Raw genomic sequence first — 9,125 nt, forward strand, 5'->3', positions numbered from 1 at the left:
AGAATGATTTTCGCCTGATGCAGTGTATTTTTGCTCTCTGTCTGCAGATGTATTAAAGATCTTTTTGCTCCCTGATTTTTTTCTTTACCTCAGTCTCTGAATTGTGCAACTTCACAGTATTTTTTCCATCTCAGCCTCACAGTTAATGGTGAGACACTTTTATATTGCTTGAATCAAACTTATGTGGTCTTTATTTTCTCTAATAATGTTTGTTTTATTTCCAATAGACTCATTTCCTAATAATACTCCAGCAGATGAAGGTTGGAGCCAGTCTGCAGTGACTCTTCCTTCTGCTTTGACTGCTGCAGGTTTCTTGGTTGTCATATTTTCAGTTATTCTGGGATTAATCTGCAGAAGACGTCCACAACGGTGAGAAACTAATTCAATATTCATAATTTCTTTTACCTCAATTCAAGCTTTATAACTGAAGCTCCAGATTTCAAATTTCACTTACAATCTTTGTCTGCATCTTCAATATGATTGTTTTATTTTGAATCTAAACTTTTGTATCTTTGAACATATTTTCTTAAACTTAAATAGTGAGTGTATTAACATAATACACTCACTATTATACATTGTTATGTTATATTGAACTTTCACGTAAATCTGGAGTTTATTTCAGTTTTAAAGCGCCTGTCTAAACGCTGAAACATCTGGATCGTCTGCACAAGGAGAAACTGCTACTGTAGTGAGTAAATATCCTTATTTTATAAGTAACTATTTTCAGATTGTCACAAAATAGACTAGAAAATACAGGAAGAACATGTTTTCCTTTTACTCTGTAAAAAACTGTCTTAAAACTTTACCTCTAAATTTAGATTTTACATCCATTCATCTAGTGGTGGTTTTATGACATCCAGTACTACTAGTAACATTACAATCACTAGATGGCACAATACTTACTTTTCCTGTATACTGAAATAGTGAGTGTATTAACATAATCGATAGTCAGAAACGTCTGTGCCGTTTCCTAACCAGCTGCACATCATTTCCTGTCAACATCATATTTAACTTGATGACGTTTCTGATTAATTCTGGTTCAATAAACAGATTGTTTCAGCTCCAATAAAGGAGCAGTGACAGAAATCCAAAAATCTTTATTGCATGTGCTTTACAGAATGACCACAGATGGCACTGTTTCCATCAGGCCCAACTGCACCATTCTGCCAACTGACCCTGCTTCATCAGGCTGAACATCCACAGTATGGACAGTATGGACAGCCAGGACATGTTGGACACTATGGACAGCCAGAAAGCCTCACACTGGGTGACATTGTTTTATCTGCAGACAACAAGGACAGTGAGCCAGAGACTGCTTCCAGAGACGATTCAAACCTCAACCAGGAGGCTGAAGGTTGCACAGGGGCCGAGGAGGAAGATTTGATGGCAACCAGGAAGCTTCCCCAGGGGGTCAAGGCTTTCCTTTCAGAGGTGGATTTACAGGACATCGTGGAGGGTGTTCCACCTGACTATACCAGGTTCTGTTGTAATGCAAATTTGACTGACTTGTAATTCTGATGGCGTCCAATGTGTTTTTGTGTCTGTTTCATGTTGGAGTGAATGATTGTTTACGTGTTATGTTTGTCTCAGTGTTCTGTGTTTTCATGCGCATGCGAAGAAGATAAAAACACAATCTTATTTGCAGGATTTCACAAACATTGCAATGGGACCACCGATGAAACCTGGAATTATTTCAACAACATGTAATGACAACATGATTAACTTCTGTATTTCTCTTACAGATCAATTAAAGACGGCAGGCCTAAAGAGGACGACCCGTGCCAGCGGGCAAACAATTACATAACTTACTGCCTAGAGATTTTGTGTTTCTTAAAAATTTCAGGAAGAAGAACTGATGACCGCAGTGAAGATTGTGGATTCTCTGAAATCCACCTGGGTCGTCAACAGCCATTGGCGAGAAGTTCACTGGGGAATCGAATCGCTCAGAATCCCACCAAGGGGATTCCAACAAAGTATCCCTGAAAAAATAGGGATACCACCGACGGCACACTCAGTAGGTGGTCTACCTAGCTGAGGCAGCATGGAGAACATGGTTGGGATGGGACATCGACGCAGAACAACACCAACGTGGATTAAGGATGCCATACTTCATAAACCACAACTCTCCTGATGTTGAGATTGAGTTTATTTTATCTTTGCATTCTTCAGAAGTGTAACATTTTTCCATTTCTTGTTTTGCTTTACTTAACATCAACAGAAGACAAAACTCTTCCTGAAACTCCTGTGATGTTTATATTTTGAACCATTGCTTAATGACCAATGTAGACTGATGTGCTGTGTTTCTCAACTGTCTTCTAGCACTTTTACTTCATTTTATACTTCATTTGATCATTTCTATGTTTCATTTACTTAGTTATTTGTTTGCTACCCATTAGAAAAAAAGAGTGAAGTTGTGAAGTAGATTTTTCTTTAAAGAGAAAATCTTTTATTTGCATCATACAGTGTAGCAATAGTAGAGATGATTTTTCGTGCAGCTGCAGAGAGGGTGTACAAACTAATTGAAAAAGATGTTTCTGGGATCTTGCTGTTTTTCCCGTGTTCTTCCCTGCATGTAGATGGTGTTCACATTTCACATCCTGTAGACATGATAGTGAATGAGCGTACAACATTGTTTCTTTTTTCCTTTGTTTCTTTTGTTTGTTCTTAGAAGATTGAGTCTCCGCCTCTGTTATCAGAGAGGTGAATAAAGCAACTATGCAACTCTGAGTTCGTTGGAGCAGAATGATTTTCGCCTGATGCAGTGTATATTTGCTCTCTGTCTGCAGATGTATTAAAGATCTTTTTGCTCCCTGACGATTTTCTTTACCTCAGTCTCTGAATTGTGCAACTTCACAGTATTTTTTCCATCTCAGAATCACAGTTAATGGTGAGACACTTTTATATCGCTTGAATCAAACTTATATGGTCTTTATATTCTCTAATAATGTTTGGGTTTTTTTCTAATAGACTCATTTCCTAATAATAATTCCAGCAGATGAGGTTTGGAGCCAGTCTGCAGTGACTCTTCCTTCTGCTTTGACTGCTGCAGGTTTCTTGGTTGTCACAGTTTCTGTTATTCTGGGATTTATCTGCAGAAGACGTCCACAACGGTGAGAAACTAATTCAATATTCATAATTTCTTTTACCTGAATTCAAGCTTTATAACTGAAGCTGCAGATTTGAAATTTCACTTACAATTTTTATCTGCATCTTCAATATGATTGTTTTATTTTAAATCTAAACTTTTGTTTGTTTGATCATATTTTCTTAAACTTTACCTCCAGATGTTATATTAAACTTTCATGTAAATGTGGAGTTTATTTCAGTTTTAAAGCCCTGTCTAAGAGCTGAAACCTCCGGATCGTCTGCACAAGGAGAAACTGCTACTGTAGTGAGTAAATATCCTTATTTTATCAGTAACTATTTGAAGATTGTCACAAAAAAGTCTAGAAAATACAGGAAGAACATGTTTTCCTTTTATTCTGTAAAAAAATGTCTTAAAACTTTACCTCTAATTTTAGATTTTACATCAGTTCTTCTAGTGGTGGTTTTTATATTGACACCCAGTACTACTAGTAACATGACATTCACTAGATGGCACAATACTTACTTTTCCTGAATACTTCAATAGTGAGTTTATTAACATAATCGATAGTCAGAAACGTCACTAACGTTTCCTAACCAGCTGCGCATCATTCCTGTCAATATCATATGTAACTGGAGGAAGTTTCTGATTAATTCTGGTTCAATAAACAGATTGTTTCAGCTCCAATAAAGGAGCAGTGACAGAAATCCAAAAATATCTATATTGCATGTGCTTTACAGAATGACCACAAGATGTCACTGTTTCCATCAGGCCCAACTGCACCATTCTGCCAACTGACCCTGCTTCATCTGCCTGTCCTGAACATGCACAGCCAGGACAGTATGGACAGTATGGACAGCCAGGTCAGTATGGACAGTCAGAAAGCCCGACACTGGCTGATGTTTGTTTTTATCTGCAGACATCAAGGACATTGAGCCAGAGACTGCTTTCAGAGACGATTCAAACCTCAACCAGGAGGCCGAAGGTTGCACAGGGGCCGAGGAGGAAGATTTGATGGCAACCAGGGAAGCTTCCCCAGAGGGTCAAGGCTTTCCTTTCAGAGGAGGATTTACAGGACATCGTGGAGGGTGTTCCACCTGACTATACCAGGTTCTGTTGTAATGCAAATTTGACTGACTTTTAATTCTGATGGCGTCCAATGTGTGTTTGTGTCTGTTTCATGTTGGAGTGAATGATTGTTTACGTGTAATGTTTGTCTCAGTGTTCTGTGTTTACATGCGCATGCGAAGAAGATAAAAACACAACATTATTTGCAGGATTTCCCAAACATTGCAATGGGACCACCGATGAAACCTGGAATTATTTCAACAACATGTAATGACAACATGATTAACTTCTGTATTTCTCTTACAGATCAATTAAAGACGGCAGGCCCAAGGAGGACGACCCGTGCCAGCAGGCAAACAATTACATAACCTACAGCCTGGAGATTTTTTGTTTCTTAAAAATTTCAGGAAGAAGAACTGATGACCGCAGTGAAGGTTGTGGATCTTTATAAATCCACCTGGGTCCTCACCAGCCACTGGCGAGAAGTTCACTGGGAAATCAAATCGCCCAGAATCCCACCAAGGGGATTCCAACAAAGTATTTCTGAAAAAATAGGGATACCACCGACGGCCCACTCAGTAGGTGGTCTACCCAGCTGAGGCAGCATGGAGAAAATGGTCGGGATGGGACATCGCTACAGAACAACACCTACATGGATTAAGGTTGCCGTACTTTATAACCCACAACTCTCCTGATGTTGAGATTGAGAATGTTTTTTATTTCCAATAGACTCATTTCCTAATAATAATCCAGCAGATGAAGTTTGGAGCCAGTCTGCAGTGACTCTTCCTTCTGCTTTGACTGCTGCAGGTTTCTTGGTTGTCATGTTTTCAGTTATTCTGGAATTTATCTGCAGAAGACGTCCACAACGGTGAGAAACTAATTCAATATTCATAATTTCTTTACCTCAATTCAAGCTTTATAACTGAAGCTCCAGATTTCAAATTTCACTTACAATCTTTGTCTGCATCTTCAATATGATTGTTTTATTTTGAATCTAAACTTTTGTATCTTTGAACATATTTTCTTAAAATTTACCTCCAGATTTTATATTGAACTTTCATGTGAATCTGGAGTTTATTTCAGTTTTAAAGCGCCTGTCTAAGAGCTGAAACCTCCGGATCGTCTGCACAAGGAGAAACTGCTACTGTAGTGAGTAAATATGCTTATTTTATAAGTAACTATTTTCAGATTGTCACAAAAAGGACTAGAAAATACATCAAGAACATGTTTTCCTTTTATTCTGTAAAAAAATGTCTTAAAACTTTACCTCTAATTTTAGATTTTACATCCATTCATCTAGTGGTGGTCTTTATGACATCCAATACAACTTGTAACATCTCAATCACTAGATGGCACAAAACTTACTTTCCTGAATACTTAAATAATGAGTGTATTAACATAATTGATAGTCAGAAACATCATTTCCTGTCAACATCATATTTAACTGGAGGAAGTTTCTGATTAATTCTGTTTCTATAAACAGATTGTTTCAGCTCCAATAAAGGAGCAGTGACAGAAATCCAAAAATATCTGTATTGCATGTGCTTTCCAGAATGACCACAAGATGGCACTGTTGCTCTAAGGGAGAGAATTTAATTTAGGAACTAAACTGCACTGTATGCAAACACTGATCTTTGCATTTAAGCAACAATTCAAAAGTGAAAAAGGAAAAAAAATTGATAAGAACTAAATGATTAATGTATCTATTTACTCCTGTCTTTTATTAAACAGTTATTTAAACGTCTTTTCCCAACAGAGACATTAAATTATGTTTCACTTGACTTTGGCCTTTTGGCCTTTCTTATTACTATATTTTGTCTTTTATTGTTCAGGATGAACTGTACTCAAGTCTCCCACAACAAACCAGAGACATTTATCAAACTGTCTCCTTTGGTCACCATCAGTATAAATCAGAAACAAATGTCACTGACGGGCTGGGAAACATTTATGAAAACATTTTGAATTAAAGATCTGTCTTGATGAATACAACAGGATTTCCTCGTTATGTTGTACTTCACAACCTTTCTGTTAGTTTGCATGTTGAACTTTAACACAAAAAATCATTTATTTTTTGGGCATTTTTACTTATTTCTACTTGATTTTGCTTTTATGTCATGTTTCTGACATATCTGGTGTGTTTTTTTTTTTCTGTAAACAGCTCCCACATTTTTATTTTAAAAATGATATATAAATAAATCTACTCCACCTTTGAAAATGATGGCCACTGTTTCACCTGTATAGCACAATAATTTACAATAGGATCTGATTTCTGTTTCTACATGGAAGGATATAATTTTATGTTTGATGGAAGATTAAAATAAAAACAGTCACTGAATATCCATGAACATTTTTGTTTTATTGCTACTTAAAAGTGATGCCACAATGCAAGCCTTTCTGTTGTTTTAGTTTTGTTGTCTGTATAATTTGATTCTGGCTGTCGCTGAGCAAAAACCTTAATATCAAGATGTTAAGAATTTACTGTCATACAGTAAATAGTGATATTTCTGATAGCATCTGCAGTTGTGATAAACATTCAAGAAAAAATATATGTACCTATAAACATTTCAAAATGAAAGGAGAACAAATGTATTAACTTTTTAAAACTTTTTGTATTAACCAGCAGTTCTAATGCATTTGTATCCGTACATCTTTGCAGTGAGATTCGTCTCTAGGATGTTTGTTGCATTTTTCTGTCTGGTTGCCAATATGTTGGTGTAAAAGTGTTGCATTAAGGAGCAATGAGGGACAAATCCTACATAAAGCTGTAGCATGACCTTTCATCTTTTTGCAGCTCACATTCAAGCTTATAAATGTGTGAAGACCACAAAGCAAACATGACATTTAGATCTCCTAACCCCACATTGTTGCAGAAAACAAGCAGGAAATCCTGCCGAGCATCATATAATGCTGACAAAGCTTTAATCTCAGATGTTAAGAGTACTGGAAAATATAATCATGGATAATAGTTGATTGTTTTGCTTTCAATCAAACTCACTCTTATTTGAGTTGGGCAGAGTTCATTCCTGTTTGTGTGGTCTGTTGTTTCAAAGAGACGCCATCATGCAGGTGCATTTCCTTTAAAAGAAAAAAAAAAGAGAGAGTCACATCCTTTTGTGCTGGTTTGAGAGATGAGCGTTTGTGGTTTGTGTCGCCAAAAAGTTTTAAAGGACAGTTCAGACGTCCTCGGTTCAGTGCAGCAGCAGATTTGGATGAAATAAGCAGGTTAGATGGATGCAGTGAGATTCAGCATTTTACTGCTACTACTGTGGTTTGGCTGCCAACTGGACTCTACAGGTAACGTAAAAATTGAATTGCTTTGAATTTAATTTTGAGGTTTTTTATCAATATCTAACTATACTTGGATCTGACTTACTTTAAATTCCACTGCTTCATAGATGAGACAGTTTGTCATTCATTGTTCTTTTTTGTTTGCAGCACCTCTTGTAAAAACAATCGGAAAAGAATCTGATTTCACTCCAATCTGCACCAATGAAACGTCAAACATCATCATGATGATTGTGTGTAAAATCAGAACAGAGAGGAACAATAGAGAGGAGTCCAATCTGCTGTATCAGGATGGAGGTGACTTTGTTCATGAGTGTGACTCAAGATTCTCACTAAAAACCAGGAATCAAACTGTGTTTCTGCACCTGACCAGTTTAACAGCAGCTGATAGTGGGAACTACTCCTGTCAGTGTTTAAATCTTAATGGAACACATTTTCTTCATCTCAGCATCACAGTTAATGGTGAGTGGATCTATTTAAATGTTATGTCAAACTCATATGAACCATATATTCTCTAACAATGTTTGTTTTATTTCCAATAGAATCAAATCCTAATAATTCATCAGATGAAGTTTGGAGCCAGTCTGCAGCAGTGACTCTTCCTTCTGCTTTGACTGCTGCAGTTCTAATGATCAAGGTTTCTGTTATTCTGGGATTTATATACAGAAGACGTTCACATCGGTGAGAAACATGCAATATTTTTTCTTTTATTTACACTTAGGCTTATCAACATAAGCAATATTTAAATAAAAAAAAGTACCTTATCTGTAAAAATATAAATCAATCAAACAAGTCAATGTTGCATTAATTTATTTCCCAACAGAAAGCAAATGGAGTCATGCATTCATCATGTAGAGGAGGTAATTTATATTTTAAAAATTGATGCATTATTTTATTGACACATGCAAATTTTTAGGCTAATTCTATGACATGTTTTGTTCTGCAGGACTTGACTGAAATTGAGCCGTACAGCTCCTACACTCAGAAAGAAAATTCTCTTTATTCAACAGCCATTATTGCTCAGCTGTCAAATTAATTCTGATTCTTCAAATTTTTAACAAATTTATCATCATAATTCTTGGGATTTTTTGTTTCTGGCGTATTTCAGATCATTTCCTTTTGATTTATTTATGTCCAACAGGTCTTGACACATTGGGTTCATTTCCCAGTGTTCATTATAAGTTCCTTTGATAAAGACATGTTCATGTGTTCATATAATAAATGTATATGTATGTACATCCATTAACATCCATTAACATGTTTCCAGAGATCTCAGCAGCATGTTGGTTTAGCATAAATGAACAAATCAACAAAGCAAACACAAAGGAAAGTTATCATTTTTGGTCATTTATTTAAAAAAATAAAAAATACATTTGTTAATTTGTGTTGTGTAAAAATAGGTTTGTGTAAACATGTAACATTGCTTGTTTTTGTTTTTATTTACTGTAGGAAAACATAACTGAACAATGTCTCACAAATTTAGAAAAAAAACCCAAACAATTTTAAATTAAGAGTCAGACTTGGTCAGACTATGATCAGCCCTGGTCACCTTTAAACCAAATTAGACATCAGTTAACATCTTTTTGGGTCATCTGTCACTTTTTAACCACATTGTTTTAATAAAAAATGCGGTTTATTTATTGTCTCCCATTTCAAAAAGGGTTTTGCAAAATTGTGCAAGTTT

The 9,125-nt window shown here is 36.0% G+C and overlaps 1 long non-coding RNA gene across 1 annotated transcript; it reads left to right on the plus strand.

Moving 5' to 3' along the window:
* Positions 1–4,978: 4,978 nt before the first annotated feature.
* On the plus strand, positions 4,979–6,216 carry LOC129358027 (uncharacterized). The gene is made up of 3 exons (XR_008605731.1): positions 4,979–5,024; positions 5,198–5,305; positions 5,989–6,216. It is a non-coding gene; the product is annotated as an uncharacterized LOC129358027 (long non-coding RNA).
* The last annotated feature ends 2,909 nt before the right edge of the window (positions 6,217–9,125 follow it).

This window comes from Poeciliopsis prolifica, unplaced genomic scaffold (genome assembly GCF_027474105.1).
Source record: "Poeciliopsis prolifica strain line A6 unplaced genomic scaffold, Auburn_PproV2 SCAFFOLD369, whole genome shotgun sequence".
In the NCBI taxonomy this organism is placed as follows: domain Eukaryota; kingdom Metazoa; phylum Chordata; class Actinopteri; order Cyprinodontiformes; family Poeciliidae; genus Poeciliopsis; species Poeciliopsis prolifica.